We start from the raw sequence: 18952 nt of genomic DNA, 5'->3' as shown, positions 1-18952 counted from the left end.
TATATATATATATATATATATATATATATATATATATATATATATATATATATATATATATATATATATATATATATATATATATATATATATATATATATATATATATATATATATATATATATATATATATATATATATATATATATATATATATATATATATATATATATATATATATATATATATATATATATATATATACACATATATAGATATGTATATATCTATTTAGATATTAATATATGGACACACACACATACATCTACATGTTTAAATACATTTCCTGTATTGTTGAATGACTGTGCTGGATGATATATTTGTGAAAACATCAGGCTTATGTATACCTTGCATGGCTTAGTGGTAAACCACTTTGGCAATAGTGTGCAGAGTCCTGGGTTCGAGCCTTGCAGAGGCTGTTGATTTTTTTGCTGGACATAACAAGGGCCATTGGATACAGACTGATTAAGGCACTTTTAAGCAGTTGTAAGCGGGTTTGCATGGGTTTGCGCTAGGGTAAGCACTGCTAACTTCCGGTTATAGGTTCTTATACTCAGTTAGCTTCTAAATTGCTTAACCTGTGTAGGCATTGCTTATCCCCACATAAGCAGGCTTAAACCCGCTTACTGCTGCTTAAATGTGCTTACTGTCGCTTACCTCTGCGCTAATTTCTTTAAAAGAAAAGAAAAAGGGGTTGATAGGAAGGTAGTGAAAAAGGGGCACAAAGAGGGAAATACAGTAGGGAAAATAGCTAGGGATGTGCAGGAGGGTGTAAGGAAGGTCCATAGCTGCTCATTTCTTCTACAGCAACAGCTGTGTATATACACTGACTTTAGAGGTAGATTTGGACACTCAATCCACTGAGAGAGGGGTGAGCACAACATTAATATGCTGTGATGCCAATTAGACCAGATTACATGTGTCCAGTGGATATGTGTGCGAAATGGACAGCTATGTATGGGGCAATATTTATTTTTGAGAATAGATTGCCTTTTTTTTTCAGATGAGAGTAGGATGTTGGGGAGGGATAGTAGGTATATTTGGGAAGGTAGGTTGGGTAGGTTAACAGACAAAACAAACAAGATGCATACAAGGGTGGTATATGACACATGTGGGGGGGGTAAACACCTTGATGGGGAGGGAAATCGGAAGCCCATGAGACCCCTAGTGAAAACAGTGGGACTGAGATCCCCACCCATGGGCAGTCACCACTGCACCTTCGTGGCCCTGAAAGTGGCTGTGCTGGGGATTGAGTCAGAGAACCAGGCCAACCTTCTAGTTGTGACATGCTGCACTTGAGCTGGCATAGAAGATCTCTAAACTGCTTATCGAGCTCTCTACGCACCACAACCTGGACCTGGTGATGGGTGACAGCTTCCTGTTCATGCCTGTTCCCGGGGGGGGCGAGCCCCATCCCCTGTGGCAGTTCCACCAGAAGGTGGTGCAGGACCAACGGGCGAGGAGGTCCCGGGTTGGGCCCCAGACATGCTGTTGCCCGGTGCCACGGCCAGCTGATGTGGAACAGGTGGGTCTGTTGGGATCCGCATTCCCATATGTGCTATATGTGGGTTAGTAATAAACACATTCCAGGGTTAGGTTTAACAGCATGCATACATATTCCCATTAACCCAGACACCAGATACGGAACAGTTGCATTGCAAACGGAACACATGCATATATGGGACCACAGTGGTAATAACAACAGCATGCAGGTACATTGATGGCACCATGTCACCAATGTTGGAGTATTTCAACACAGTACATGCATGGAAACAGATTTAAATAATTATCAACCAATAGGACATATGTCCCAACAGAACAGGGAAGTCATCACATACCAGTTGAGGTGGGTATTTAGTTTATTGTTGGAGATATGGTGGGGGAAGAAAGATGTCAATTAGCAGCTAATATATTCCTGTAGTTCACATTACTTTCCTAGTCAGTACTGTTATCTGTACCTTACAAGTATTACTACACTACCCTATTGCCTTAGTTTGGACAGTGATATGGCTGTTGTCATCTTTATACATGAACTGGTTTTACCTGCAGTATACACCTCTTATCTGGTATACCTGTGGAGGAAATGTTTGTTAACACTAACTGTTTCTACACATACTCCCAGATTCCAGGTTGATGTTGTGCACATACCTGTCCATCTCTTTCTGCACAGACTCTGGCCATGTCTTGACCACATGCAGGTGAATCAGGATATATCTAGACTATTGCCCTCTTCAACCTTTAATGACTTACAACACTCTTATACAGGTTTTCCTACACAGTTATATTATGTTGCACAGTGTTTAGCACCTTATTATTCAGAGCAACTGCAACACTCACAATTCCATACAATACCAGGGTAAACAGGACCAGTACAGGGTATCAAGCTTTTTATTTCTCGGCACAGTGTTCGTATCCAATGTACCTGTGGAAGCAATGTTTGTTAGCACTACCTGAATGTTGCCTCACAAAGTACCAGATTACACATTAGTATTATGCACATACATCTCACTCTGTTACTGTACACACTCTGGTCACAGCTTGACAACATGGGGGTGTAGATAGGACATACTGGGCTTATTGCTCTCATAACAGTTTCAGGAGTTGCTAGAGTGACAGGTTTGTTCTCATAGATGTGTGACAATCAGTTGTATTCCCTGTTTGCTGCCTAAACATCTGGGATCATCCCACTAACTTCCCAGGGGGATAGGGTGACTGGCAGTAGATATGGCCCATATATTGGACATTCTTGTCTTATCTGTACAGTTGTGGGGTATGATTCTGTAGGCAGCCTACTTCTACTCTGAGGATTCAGACCATGGCTGTGTCTGCTAAAACTAAAACACTGTCCATCACAGTTGTGTGTGCTATATAGATATTGCTGTATATCTCCTATCTGCTTTCTGTCTTATAATTCTCCTGTGGTTTTACATTCTGTCCTTGTATTACAGCACTCTTATACAGGATTTCCTAGACAGTTATATTTTGTAGGACAGTGTGGGTGACAGTGATGAGTAATACCTTATTATTCAGAGCAACTGCATCAGTCACAATGCCATACAATACCAAAGTAAACAGTATCAGTACAGGGTATCATTCTTTATTTCTGGGCACAGTGTTCATATCTGACAGACCTGTGGGAGTAATGTTTGCTAGCACTACTGAATGTTGCCACACACAGTACCTGATTCAACATTATTATTATGCACATACATCTCACTCAGTTCCTGTATACACTCTGGTCACAGCTTGACAACATGGGGGTGTAAATGGGGCATAAGTGGCTAATTACTCTCATAAGATTTTGGGGAGTTGCTAGTGTGCTAGCTTTGTTCTCATAGATGTGTGTCAATCAGTTGTATTTCCTGTTTGCTGCCTATACATCTGGGATCATCCCACTGATTTCCCAGGGGACAGGGTGACAGGCAGCATATATGGGCCACTTTACTGGACATTCTGGACGTATATGTACAGTTGTGGGGTATGATTCTCTATGCAGACTACTACCACTGCCAGGATTCGAACCATGGCTGTGTATGCTAAAAATACAACAATTCACGTCTCAGTTCCACGTGCTATTTGGATTTTGTTGTCTGCCTTTTCACTGTTTTCTGTCTATGTGTCTATCATTTGTACTAAATGACCTCTGAGGATTACACCAGTCATATACAGACATTCCTACACATTTTATTTATTTTGCACAGTGTGGGTAACAGTGCTTAATACAACAGTACTATTAAGTGATTGCAAATCTACATTACCATATGATACCAGAGTATACACATGCTGTCCACCAGTTAGACCTTTATTGTCAGACTATTATGCTTTCATTTACATACAAATTATATGAGACTCTTCCTGCCATATTCCCCAGTATATGCTGTACTTGCCTTAAACAATACAGGTTTTATACTGGCAATTACCTTACTAATGCTTTTAGATTTATTTCCTATGACAGTACATGCAAGAGTATTACTGACCTGCCTCACTTCGCAACCTCTCCAGGTGATAGCCATGTGCTTCCTGGTTTGCGGGCCACTGACTTGCCACTGTGAAGGACATAAGAAGAATATTTAGCCATACTTATCCATAATATACATGAGCTGGCAATTATTACACATGTATTGGAGTAATACTTACACACAGCTGGGACAGCCCCTGCCATCCTAGCCTCTTGGATCCACTGCTCCAAGAGGTCCCCCTTATGCTGCTTCAGGTCAGCATAGTGATGCCTGACCTGCTCACCAGTTCAGGGTATGCCAGTGGCACTGATGAGGTCATGAGCCAAGTTGGTCCCAGGCTTCCACCTTATATTGGGAACCCTGGTACTGGCCCTGCAGCAGTCTCTGCTCATGGTCTTTGACAAGGAGTCCTGCCATAACTCTGGAATCCTGGATGCTCCAGTGTTGCACCCGGAAGCGCACTCCCTCTCCACTTTCTGCCATGGTGCCAGCAAGGGGAAGCTACAACCAATTATGAGATGCATTCCCGCCTGTTGAGTTTAAGTAGGGCCGAATTCCCACACTTTGCCATGATTTGCAAGTTTTGAGAAGGCTAAGCTATGGGCAAACCTGCTTACCTAAGGTTGGCATTGTTTAAAGGGGTATACCACTGGGCACATTGAGTTAGCTGGGCTAAACATTGCTTACACCTCCTAAGCTGGCCTGTGCAATACTTAGCATTGCTTAAATTTGACACTGCATTATATTTGCTTTTTGGCATTAATTTATTATTCATTACATCTTATATATATGTCTGGTTTCCATGATTCATGTGTACGTACACTGTGTGGGGTCCTTGTGTTTAGTAGGGGATTTCAACACTCTATTACATTTACACCTCACATCTGGGCATACTTCAGTACTCCAGTTCACATATTTCTGTTATGTAGTGGGTTATAGAACATTTGACTGTATACTGATTCCTTTCACATGTTCAGTTTTATTTCGCTATAGTGAAGATTTGTTTGGTGATACCTCATTCTTATGTCCTGCTGTGACGGCTTGGTGGTTAACTACTGTGACTATAATGTATAGGGTCCTGGGTTCAAGACCTGCAAGGCTGTTTATTTTGTTGCTGGCCAGAACAGCGGCTGTTGCATAGAGATTGATTTAAGCACTTTTAAGCAATTGTAAGCGGGTTTGCGTGGGTTTGCACAAGGGTAAGCACTGCTAACCTCCAGTTAAATATGTTTACAGAGCGTTAGCTTCAATATTGCTTAACCTGTGTGCGCATTGCTTACCCCCACACAAACGGGCTTAAACCCACTTACTAGTGCTTGCATATGCTTACTACTTCTTAATAGTGCTTACACTTGCTTATTAGTGCTTACTCCTGCTTACAACTGCGCTGATTTAGACAGTAATGTCTAATTGTTCTTTGGAAGGTGAGGGATTTGGAAGCTGTATGGTGTTATCATTCATTACACATTTTACCTTCCATTTGTAGCCATGATTCCTGTGTACATATACTGTATGGGGCACATGTGATTATCTGTGGACTTTGCAACATTATGACACTGACATCTCACATCTGCATTTAATGCAATACTCCAGTTCACAAATATATATTATTTAGTAGGTTATGCAACTAAAATATTGGTCATAAGTGATTTGACATGGAAAAAGGAACGTGGTACAATGGGACTCAAACCGGGAATGCCTGTTCGTAAGGTGAATGTTCTGCCCACTACACTATTGCTATACTGCTTCATTTCCATATATCTTACTTGTTATCCTCTTCAGCCATTTAAGCTGCATTAACCGTAGCTAAGCGATGGGCAAACCTGTGCACCTATGGTTAGCTTTAATCGAATTAATAAAAAGAAAAATGGTATGTTTATTTTCTTTGTATTTACTGTTGCTGTTGTACACATGGGAGGATGTTGCTGGGGGTATGCAGAGGCACCTATGAGCAGTCTTGCTCATTCTTTTGGCCTATCTGCTGTTCTTCATTGTGGGGGCATGTATATTCTGAAAGCTCTGCTCTCAGACATGCCCCCTGAACTCTTACATGCTCCGTGTAGGATTTGGAGCTCAGGCAGCGCGCCTTCATTAATATTCATGGTGCACTGCTGTCCTGCTCCTAAACGGGCGCTTCCATGCAGGACTAAGCTAGCCCTGCACGGAAGATTAGTAAATCTGGGGGTCACTGTTATCAATGTTGGTTGACAGAGGTGACTTCTGTTTTTCTAATGTTTTAAGTGGCAGCAGTACGTTTACTGGTAAAGTGGTTGTGCCTGTTATATAGGGAAGAAGTTAATGAATGGTATGGATCAGTTTGAAAATTATGTAAAACATGAAATTATGAATGAGCACTGTAAAGGTCCTCAAAGAAGCAGTGGCTTACACATTATAATATACATACACACACACACACACACACACACACACACACACACACACACAGTCACAAATGAAATTTGCTGCATTATTTAAATTTTTCTGTATGTGATTTGAACTGTTTCTTTTTTTTAATTCTGAAGAAAACAAAAATTATAGTACAGCTGTGTAGAGCAGTTTATGATGGAACAAAAGTTTATTCCTGGAACTATTTGAATGGTAACAGAGCACAGGTAGAATGATGGTAGTACTTGGAGCAGATCATGGAGATAGATTATCTGCATATGGGAGTCATGTATGAAGTATGCAACAGGATTGAGTAAAATCTCCTTGTGTGTGTGAAAAGTTAGTCAGGGACATTCTGCAATATTCTGGAAAGTTGAGAAGTATGCACAGCACAACAAATGTCATATTATGGCTTAGATGCCTGAAAACAATATACCTTCCCACAGAGACAAAACACACCATTCCTGTCGTTTTTTAAAAATGAACTGCAATGAACATGATGCTACTGATGGTCCATCACACAGATATGACCACTATTACACCTTTGCACAAACATAACAGTGACTCCTTGAAAAGTAGTGCAGTGTAACACAGTAAAATACCTAGTGCAATACTGAACGGGTCACAGAACTGAAACTGAATGTATTTACATTATTTTTATGTTGTCACAGTTAAAAGACAAGAAAAAGTAAGAGCATATCTCTGAACAAAACTTGCAATGCTTTAATATTTCCAGCACTACTCTACCATTGTTTACTGAACCTGGCATTATGCTTGGTTGGGATGGAGGTTCACAGCAGAAAAAGTTTCAGAATGCCAGCAGAAGCTAGGCATGACTATTTCAACTAAGAAACGCTTCCGCCAAAGAATACACATAGTAGTTACCACTACAGTATGTAATACAGCTGTTGCAATACATGCAAAAGAAAACCAGAATGCTAAGTGTGACAAATCACTTTCATATGACAGTTCTCATGCCCTTTGGATACACATATTCATGCCACTTTATAACGGACTGCCTGACAGAATTTGTCTTTTATTTTTAGTTTAGTGTACAAGAAGAATTCTGTTCTTGCCATGATAGTTGCACAGTACAAAGTGCTGAACTATTACCACTAGTACTACTACTATTACTACTAATAATAACAGGGATGCTCTCTATGGCTGCAGGAAAGCTCTGAAGGTTTGGTTTCACTCTAGCTGACTAATGGTTTGGGTTAATGGAAGGCTCCCTGATACTTTGGATGCTGGCCAGCTGTTATGTCCTTGGCAGGATGTAACCCATATAGTTTAGACTACTGAAACAGTGATTAAATGAAGAACATTAATAATTCTTACCATTTAACCTATGACAACAAAGTAATATGACATGCGTGCATAGCTTAGCCTGTGGAATGTACTACACGTGTGCTACCTAGTTGTTAGAAGTTAAATAAGTAAACATAGATATGTCAGGTGGCAGAGTGGCATTTACAAGTCAGAATTAAGATTTTAAGCTATTTAGTTAATTACAGATTTTAGATTCTAAAGTGTTCTTACTTTTTCAGTGATGTACATTGATCGTAATAAATGCAGGTTTTTGTTCACATAACATCTATATATTAATTTACCACACAAAGGAGATTGAATGGAGATTAATGATTTGTCCTGGATAGGTAAATGTTTCAAAACAGTTTTTTAATATTTTTGTTACGACTTTCACATATTTCACTGCATCATTCTAATATTCTAATATTCACATCTTGACCAAAATATGGGGCTCATTAGATCTAGAATATTCAGAAAAAGATGATAAAAAACAGAGGTTTGCAGATGTTATTATGTTTCATCAGGATCTTTCTGGCTGGGTCCTTCATACATCTGCAATAGGGTATTTTCATCATTTTTCCCACTATACCAGGCATTTTGTCTGGTCACAACTTGAGTAGTAACTATGGTTATGGAGTGCTTTGAAGCAAAGAACTAAGACACTGCTGGAGGTATTTCAGAGGAAAAGAACCAGGTGGTTATATAGAATAATTTGGAAAGAATATGAGTGGTGATTTGAGAAACTGGAACAAATCCCTTTAGAGACCAGAAGGGGCAGAGGGATATGATATTGGTTAGTAAGATTATGTTTACTAGCTGTGAATCAATCACCCTAACCGGAAAGGACAGGGAAAGGCTGAGACAGCACATTCAGCAGACATGGGCACTACATTTTCAATTGCTCTATGAAAGAATTTCTTCACAGATAATGCTGACCCATGGACTGTGCTTCCTAAAGAGATAGTGAGAAAAGAGGATCAACTGAGGCATCCCAAAAATCAAGTGATTAGAAGGACTTGGAAAAGAAACTCATGGAAGACAAAGAGGCTGATAAGTACATTTAGGGGCAAATTATATAGACTGTCTTTTCTCCTATGCCATCTGTCAACTGCCATCAAACAAATGGCTTTATATGATGAAAAAAATCTGACATTTCATCTCGGTTTCATCTAGTTAAACATCATTATTCTCTGCATGCAAGACAAGGAATGTCTAAATAACATCACGGATTTTAGATCCTACTTAATTTAATACAGGAGTTTAAAATTACTTAAGACATATGCCAATAGAAAACAAGCCGCATTAATATTTTTTGATTTACATAACTATACATTACATATACGTTTTCTTTCTTTACACTGCATAAATTGTTCAGTTCCTGCTGTCTCTTAAACCTCATTCCTCCTCCAGAACATTATTTGGAATGTAATGTTCCCAGAAATTCCTGTAATTTATTTATTTATTTATTTATGTATTCAAAATTTATTTACCAGGAAAGTCCAACTGGTCGAGAAAGTGCCTGTGTTCAGTGGAGACCAGGGGAGAAAAGCTCCACTATCACAATATTTCAAAGATCAAGTACAGATATTTTCAATCACAAAGTATCATGTTACATTACAAAACATAAAATACATTTTTTTAAATTACAAAGTATTATGTTATACTACAAAACATGAGTGAAAAAATGTTGTAATGAGAAAAACACTGAACATATGTTTCATAGTAGAGTGCAATGAAAAACAATAACACAAGTTTAAAGGAATATGTGAGGAACAATTCAATAGTCATATTATTTGTTACATAGATTAGTATGTGAATGATGATACCTAAGACAATTCTAATAAAATATTTGAAGAGATATCAGAGATCAACAGTTATGTACTTACCATAACTTGGCATCTGTGTTATACTATTTCATTATTCCTCACGACTGGGTGACTGGTTCTTGGATTCGACCTCAGACCTCATCCTGTACTTCACAGGCACAGATTCAAGGCTCAAGCTACTCCCTCTCCCATAATCCCCTTCTGCACTCTAACCCACAGATCTAGTTTGCTGCAGGAATCCTGGAGAATATAAACCTGAACCTTTAAACAAGGGAAATTAGCCCAGGAGCCCAAGAGGCCAGCATTCTCTGATCCACCATAGAACATGGATGGGGGAAGATGGGCAGGAATGTGTGGAATAATGAAACAGGATAACAAAGATGCCGAGTTATGGTAACTACATAACTGCTGATCTGATGTTATCCATTTCATTATTCCTCATGACTGGGTCAGAATCACCAGCTACAATAGCATCTTGGGCGGCACTATGGAAGGATGTGCTTGAGCACCATGGAACCAAAAAATGCTCTGTTTCTGGAGAAAATATCCATTTTGTAATGAGGAATGAAGGTGTGAGGTGTGGATCAAGTGGCTGCAGCACAAATGTCATCTATAGACACACTTGCAGAGAAGGCTGACGAGGTAGCAACCGACCTAAGAGAATGAGTTCTAGGTGAATGAGGTAACGCCATCCTAAGAGAATAAACGGTGGAAATACAGTTTGAAATCCACTTAGAAATTGTTACCTTAGAGACTGCCTGACCACGTCTGTTCAGAAAGAATGTTACAAACAGTTGATCAAATTTCCTGAAAGGTTTAGTCCTCTACAAGTAAAAATGCAACTGTCTATGTACATCCAAAGTATGTAGGAGATGTTCACCTTTGTTGAAATGATTTGGGAAAAAGACAGGTAACTGAATTGCCTGGCTGATATTATTTTCAGTGGCTACCATTGTCATGAAGAAAGGATTAGTTCTCAAGGCCACCCTGTCTTTGTGAAAAATGATGTATGGTAGCTTGGATGACAAAGCCTGTATTTCCGAGACCTTCTTAGCCAAAGTTATGGCCACCAGAAAAGTTGTCTTCCAGGACAGGAACTTAATATCACAGGAATGAGTCAGCTCTAATAAGCTTTGAGTGAAAGACTGCAACATCATAGTCAAATCCCAAGGCAGGGAAGGATCTTTGACAGGGGGACTAAGGAAAAAAAAAATGTTTTTCATGAAGGTCTTGCATCATAGTCTCGAGGAAAAGGTAGGCTCCCTATTAACACGAAAATTGGAAATGGGCACCAACTGCAGCTTTATGGTAGAGAAACTGGCAGGGCTGATAAAAACAGAAGGATATCTGAAAGTAGAGCACAGAAGGGGTTGATATTTCTTTAAGCAATTCAAAAGGAAAAACGTTTCCGGTTACTGTTGTAGAGTTTTTGAGTCAACAGTTTGTGGGAGGCCAGAATAATTTTCTGAACAGGGAAAGCCATTCTGGACTCTCTTAGTATCACAGAAAGTAGAGAAACTGTGTGGTTAGATGAAGGTATTGAAGGTTCGGTGTGTGCTAGTGTGGAATATAGTATCCTTGGAGGATACTTCAGTTGAGATCGTAGGAAGGGGAAACCACACCTGGCAAGGCCAGAAAGGGGCAATAAAGTTCAAGGAACATTTCAGTCTGTGGACTTTCTGCAATACATTGGAGATCAATGGGAATGGTAGATATACATAAAGGAGATTTGGAGGCCAATCTTGAACTAGAGTGTCCATCAGGGACTGCCTCCTGGGAGAATCAGGGCAAAGTATCTGCTACATTTGCTGTCCATTGGAGATGCAAAGAGATCACAGCAAGATTGGCTCCATTGGCTAAATATTTGTGATGCCACTGATGTGTTGAGGGACCACTCATGTGGACTCAAGATGGACCTGCTGAGTCTGTCTGCCAACACATTTGACCCCCTGGATATGTGTGTTCCAAGGAAAAAGTGACTAGAAGAGATCACCCATTCCCACACCCTCATGGCCTCTCTGCACAATGGATAAGAACATGTTCCCCTTGCTTGTTGATGCAACAGGCAACCAAAATGTCTGTATGAATTGCAACAGTCCTCAGATAAAGGCAATCCTGAAAGGCTTGCAACATCAGGAGGACTGCTCTCATCTCTAGGACATTTATGTGCAACTTGGTCTCTGTACTGGACTATGTGCCTTGGACTGTTCTGACCTGTAAATGCCCCCCACACCAACAGGGAAGCATCCATGGTCACTTTGGCCATGGAAGGGGGAAGAGAAAAGGGTCTGCCTTATAGATCTCCTCTGAAAGAAGCCACCACTGAAGATGTTGCCTGCAAATGGGTGTCAGTTGTATCAGCATAGACATAGGATGATATAGAATGAACCATTGGACTGCTAGCATACACTGGAGTACTCACATGTAATATCTATCTGGCCAGTGATATAAGTAGGATAGCTGCTGACATGGAACCCAGAACCTTGAGAACAAGATGTGCCTGAGGCAATGGGACCTCCAGAATCATCCTGACCTGTTGCCTAAGCAAATCTACTCTCTGAGGGGGCAAAGCTGCAATTTCTGTCACTGTGTTAAACTGGGTTCCTATAAATTCTAAACGTTGGACAGATGTCAGTTTCAGCTTGGCTACATTGACCGTAATGTGTAACTTGTTGAAGGTCTCCAAAAGGTACAGTGTCGCTAACATTAGTCAATGTCTTGTGGGAGTCATGAGAAGCCAATTGTCCAGGTACGGAAAGACCTGGAATCCCTGCAGTCTCCAGTGAGCTGCTACCACTACCAAACATTTGGTAAACAACCGGGTGGTCTGTGATGAGTCCAAAGGGCAGGGCTCTGAACTGAAAACAATTTGCTCCCAGTCTGAACCATAGATGTCTCCTGGAGTGTCTGACTGTCTTGGTGTGATTGTACAGGTCCTGGAGGTCTATGGAGCACATACACTTATCCCTGCACAAAGGCGGCAGGATGGACTGCATAGTGACCATTTGGAACTTTGACTTTTTGACAAACAGATTCAACTTGCTGAGGTCCAAAATTGGACGCAGGTCCTTAGTCGTTTTTGGCACCAAAAAGAAGTGAGAATACATTTCTGGCCCTCTTTGCCCTGCTGGGATGTCCTGAATGGCTCTTTTTTCTAGAAGCTTTAAAATTTCTGTTTGGGTCAGTTCTCTCAGACTGGGTGGTATGTTGGGCAGAACTCCCTTAGGACCTGGATATGACACTGGGCACCCACTGATCATTTGTTATGGCTGTCCAGGCATTTGGGTGCAACAAGGACCAACCCCCAACTGTCTCTAGGGCAGGACAGTTGGGCAACACCTCAGGGGTGGTGAAAGGGCTTCTCAGAGAAAGGTTCTCAGAAGCCATGGTTCTGCAGACCCCATCTGCCTCCAGGGAGGCATCTACCATTGAGCCCTCTTCCCCTGCGTCTAGAAGAGGAATCATCTGGAGTATCCTGGAAGGAACACTGCGACTTTAGAACCAAAGTTTCTTACCTCCCCTGCCATTTCTTGGAGAAGGACTTTTGGGGGTAGAAAACTTGATCCCTACCACTGACAGCATCTTCCCTTCCTGCTCACTGCAGGTCAAAGTCTCCTTGACTGATAGCCCAAAAAGTGATGGGCCATCAAAGGGGGCATTAGTGAAAGTCCCATTAAAGGGTTCAGCAAACCTATACAACCACATCGAAGCAGGATGCCTCAAAGCAATGCCTGCACTGGCTGCTCAAGAGGTATCCTCAGCAGTATTAGAGATTAACCTCATCATGGAGTTGGCAAGGGATGATAGAGTGGAGAGCTGAGGGGGAGAGACCTTCTTGGGGTCCTCTGCAGACATCAACTTTGAAAGGGAATTGGTTAGTCCAGTTACCAGGTCTCTTTCAAGGCAGGTAAAGTGCACCAGATAGTTAACAGCTCTCAGACCAAATGTGGCTGAGGTGTAGACACACTTCCCATGTCTAGCTATCACCCAAGACTCCCTTATCGGGGGGGGGTGGATGGTGGAGCTTTGTTCAGCTAGCTCCTTTTTGGTGGCCTCAGCAACCACAGTGGCATCAACTGGAATGCCTTTGCTCCAATGCATTGTCTGAAGGAGAGCTCAAGAACTTGTCAGCCTTCTTGGGGACCAGTTCTATGGTTTCAGGTTCCTTCATGCCCTGCCCAAAATAAGGTTGATGAGCTCGTCCGTAGGGGGGACAACCAGGAAATCAATGGGCCCATCCCAAAAGCCTTCAGGAAGACAGATTCCTCTGAAGAAGGGGGTTGTGAAGACCATCCACCTTTATGTTTTAACAACTCCAGAATGTCTCCAAAACAGACATCATCAGGCAGATATCTGGGGGACCTATCCCATTCATTAAAATATGTGTCCTTCTTGAGGGACATCATGGGCGAGTCCAAGTGCATCCTCTTGCACTTTTTCTTCCATGGCACCTCCTCTGTGTGGGGGTCAAGGGAGGACTCAGAAGACAGGGGAAACCCCCTGGGGTTCAGATGTCACCTGAAGGCTATCTCAGAAGAACTGACCCTGGGTAGGGTGGATGGGCTCAGGGCTGAGAAAAGTGACGGGCTGGGACATTGCCAGTAGAGGAGAAGATGCTGATCCAGACCTGGAAAAAGTCAGATCTACCACCCAAAAGGTGAATAGACTCAAGGAAATTCCCTCTGGGGAAACAAGCTTGGACACAGAAACAGCCCTATGATGCCCCTGATCCAAAGATCGGCTCCAATGCCTAGGAGATGAGTGCTTTGGATCCCTGGTGGATCCTGAAAGAGAGCCATCAAAAAGTAATGTTGGATCCGATGAACATGTTGGATCCAACACTTGCTGGACTGCCCTCCTTGGATGCCAAGGAGTATGTAGATCTGAGGAGGGTCTAATTGCAATAGGATCTGAGAGTCTCTGATCCAAAGAGACCTTGGAACCTACAGATGGATCTTGAGACACTGGATCTGAGATGGCCAGATGCAGTTTCAGATCCAGAGATCTGTGATTCAAAAGCCTAGATCTTTTTTGAGACACAGAAGGAGAAGGATCTGGGGAAACAAATGGTGCTTTTCTTTTGGACTCCTTAAGGACTGAAGAAGAAGACCCAGAGACAAAGGGACCAACTTGAGCCATACCCTTAAGCAATGACTTGTTTCAGCAATCCATCAGTGCTCGAGGGTTGAATGCCACACTTACAGAGCAATGGTGAGCTCCCAAACAATAAACACACTTCTTCTGCGCATCAGAATTTGGCATCTTATGCCCACAAGAAGAGCACCTTTTAAAACCTGTAGGTTTGTCTTTTTCAGATATACATGAAAGTTAAAGACACGCATTCACCAAAACACACAAAGCACAGATAACAGTTAACTACCAAATACATTTGTCCTAATCATTTAAGGAATACAGCTAACCCTAAATAATGTTATGATTTACTTGTACAGTGACAGTTAAGTCTAAAACCAAAAAAGGCGCAAAGCACTGATTTAAGAAAAATAAGGAATTTCTAACTGCATCCTAATGCCAGCGACCAACAAGAAAAAGGGAGTGAAGGATAGAGTAACAGAACTATCTAAATTTAACAAAAAAGAAAAAAAAACTCTTATCTTAAGAAATTCTTACAAATTCAAAATAGGCAGCTGTGAGCCAGGAATCACATCCATGCTTAAATGCGGCTAACGAGATCTGAGGGTTAGTATGCAGAAGGGGATTATGGGAGATGGAGGAGCTTGAGCCTTGAATCTATGTCTGTGAATTGCCAGATTGGATCTGACATCATCTCCAAGACCCAGTCTTGAGAAATAATGGAATGGCTAACATCAAATTACATGATTAGAGAGAGTGAGGTGAAACTGAGTGATGTCTTAGCATGACAGAGGTCTTCATATTATGGCTATAGAAGGAAAAGAGCAAAAAGGATGGAGAGAAGGAGATTATAAGAAGAGTGCAGGGTGGGATGTCTTCAGGTAGCTTAGGTGAGTAGGGAGGAAAGAGAAAGAGGTAGAGGAAATGTCCGCAGAGATGAACTAAATAAGGTGAGGTAGTGGGGAAAACAAAAAGGAGTGGAGTAGGAGGCTGGAGACTATTGTGAAGTGTGATCTAGGCTGAAAGTGGTGAGTGAAGTATAGTGAATAAGTTCAGCCAGAATTGGCACAGGAGCAGATCCAAGATTTTGTAAAGTATTATTTTAGGGAGCATTTAAGCATGGGTACATTAGAAATAGCTATGTTTCTATTTAATTTGCTCCCTCCCTTTTCTAAAGATCCCATTTCTAGATCTTTTGTCTTTTACAATACTCAGTTCTACAAAATAAGGTTTTATTGTCTTTAGGCAATTCAGATTTTATATTAGATGAATTTCCTCAAGGATACTTCAAAATAGCAACAACATAGTTCATAATGACTAGCTTTAAATAGGAGAATCAGAATACCCTTTCATTGCCTGAGCAGCACTGCAAAAACAAATCTGTGAAACCATCTTTTCCCTCTGCACTGATTGTAATATCTTATAGTTAGCTATAAACAGGTAGGGTATTTTTGGGAAAGAAGCCTCCCACATGGGGATATGCAAGGTCAACGATGGAAAAAAAAATGTTTTCAGTGATTTACAGTTTGTAGTGTTACCACAACATCTATTTGCAATTTGATATATAAAGCATAAACAAAATAGATACAGTGGCTAGGTAACATGAACCAGTACCTGTCTACAAGACATGTTATTTCATGTGCAACATGAAGATAAATGGGTTCATGAGGAACCTTTCCTTGGGATTTCAGCATTTATCTGTAACATACTTGCATATTACCACTTCAACTTTCCTGGTGCTAATGCTGAATGCCTGTCACTGGTAAATGAAGCCATGCACATACTGCCTGTCCTTTGACTCGAGAACTGTTCTAGTTTCTTCTCAGATAATACTACATCTTTCATGTTTCCTTGCTTAATTCTGCTAGATATGCAGAAATACATCTTCATTTCAAAACCTTTTGTAATCTCTGTCTAATATTTGTAAAGGTTAAATGTTGCCCTTAGAGCTATTCGGGGCATGGTGGCCCTGAGTTCAAACTTGGATCTGCAGAGCCATGTCTTCAATGTACCCACTTTAATAGACTGCCTCCTTATGTGGCTATAATTGCAAGGGAAGTGACTTTACAATGTTGCAATTAAGCAGAAAAACTAGCAAATATGCGACGACACCATGTATACATGTCAGATTCTTAAACTACATTCCTTATCAGGTGCATCTCCGTTTCATTGTGATAGTCTAAGAAACGCAAGATGACTTACTATGAAGTATGATGCAATTTTTTAATTATGGAGTGAGAGTAAAATGGGCCTGAGTTCTTAACTTTTCTGTACCTTAGCTGTTCGCTATGGCAGCCTATAAGTAAATTTCTTATACTAAAGCTGTAGTTTATTGATCATATCAGATATTAGAATAATTCATTTCAAATCCCTGCTGCTTTAAAATGGATAAACACGACTTACACGATTAAGGTATTGATCAATATATGGCTTCTAAAAGGTTAGCAGATTGAGGTTGTGCTGTTTTAAGTATGTATTTTCTATTGACTTTCTATCCAATTCAATAATAGTATTCTTATAACTGCCAGTACCAGAACATAAAAGTCTTTTAAAAATGATGCTTAAAAGCACGTCACTCATGATTTAATACATACTAGAAAGCCATTACTTTAGTAAGATCACTTGGATAATTAAGCAGTGAAGGCTATACAAATATGGTTTACTGACAGCTTGATGACCATGGTCATAATGCATGAGGCGCAGCCAAGAAACTCTTGCCATCAAGATAAAACTTCAAAATGAGACAAAGACTACTAAAGTGATGCACTGCTTTAACTTTTTTAAAAATTATAAAGTATTTACTTTGGTGAATTTTTCCCCATAGCATACCATTCAGCCTCTTAACAAAAGAATTCTGAACAAAGTCAAAATACTGGGATGCAAAGGCCAAAATCAGGGACAGATTTTAAATACTGCTCTTATAAACTTAGAAAATTGATAGAATAACAAGTTTTGCATTAGCATGCATTTCCTGAAGAACATGAAGTCTGAAACTCAAATGCCTGTCATTATTTAATGACTTTAAAACTCAATCATTTGCCAGAAAACCACACATTTTATGAGGAAAAAAACAAAAATATAAAGTGAAAATCAGGACAGTCTGTGAAAATCTGGACATTTGAAAGGTGTCTTAATGTGACATACCTCAGGTACTCACACAAATAGTCTGACAACAGGCCTTAACATGTCTGTCTAACCAGTCATTTCAGGGCCTGTTTCATTTCATTCACAGGACATCTATCTGGGGCAGACTTGTGCAGAAAATGCTTCCATCCTTTCGTGTGATGACCTTTCATATAACAGACTTATGAGTGAACAGAGCTGACAGGAGGAATATCATAAGAGATAGACTCCATTACTTGTTGTTTAATGAATGGGGCAAGGGAGATTTTAAATGAATATCACTTTCAGGATATGAACATAGTAGTTATGAGAAAGATCTCATCTATAGCCAGGTGTCCTGCAGAGGGGCAGTAAATTACATCATGAACCTTATAGCTAATACCATGATCTGTAGAGGATCAAGCCCTCTATCCTCTCTCTATGGAGCACTCCCACTTATTTTTTTATTCTTGTTTCAAGACTACAGCACCTCAGAGAAAGACTAGTCCGCAAACATAAGAAAAAAAATCCACTTTCTGTGAAAGTTTATACTCTCAGAATGCCACTAACACATAACATTCAGGCTGACACTCATTGCTAAAAAGCTTATCAAGCAAACAAAGAAAACACTGAGCGAATCTGTTTGCGCAACTGCAAAACAGCAGTCAGGTTTGGTGCACCTGATAGTAAGAGGGAAACATTACAACAAAATGAAGGGAGAAAGGGGGCAAGAGTCCTTATAACTATTTAAGTGAAAAGCATAACAATGTTAATGAGACATAAAGGAGGTGAAGTGCAATGCACTCTATGGACAATATAAGTCACAAGCACAGACTATTTCCTGCACTTATGAAACAAATCATTAACAGTAGGACTGTAGTACTATAATATTAAAAAAAAATAAATGGCTGTATGGTTGAATCTGCTTGTCTAATACACAAGAGAACCTTAAAAGAAAGAAAATGCAGTGCTCTGCGAAAAGTGAGTCAGCATTTTCAAGAAGGTAAGGGAATGCCAAGATGCATAACTGTGTTTCTCAAAAGTATGACCGGGCAGTCAGGTAAGGGGAAGGAGAACCTGCTTTAACCACTACCTTTAAATGTATGAAAAAATGTCACTTAAAATGTTATGGAATACCTTGATCTCAGCAGAGATTTTGGAATTGCATAGATTCACAGATAAAAGGTATTCAGATGATAAAAAGCTTGATTAGTAAAGGGTGTTACCCAATGAATCACATAACATAAAGGGATTGTACAGGCATTAGGGCATAATGTGGTA

Source organism: Protopterus annectens, chromosome 7.part0 (assembly GCF_019279795.1).
Source record: "Protopterus annectens isolate FY-2018-M chromosome 7.part0, PAN1.0, whole genome shotgun sequence".
Lineage (NCBI taxonomy): Eukaryota > Metazoa > Chordata > Ceratodontiformes > Protopteridae > Protopterus > Protopterus annectens.
Note: the sequence above shows the minus strand (reverse complement) of the source record.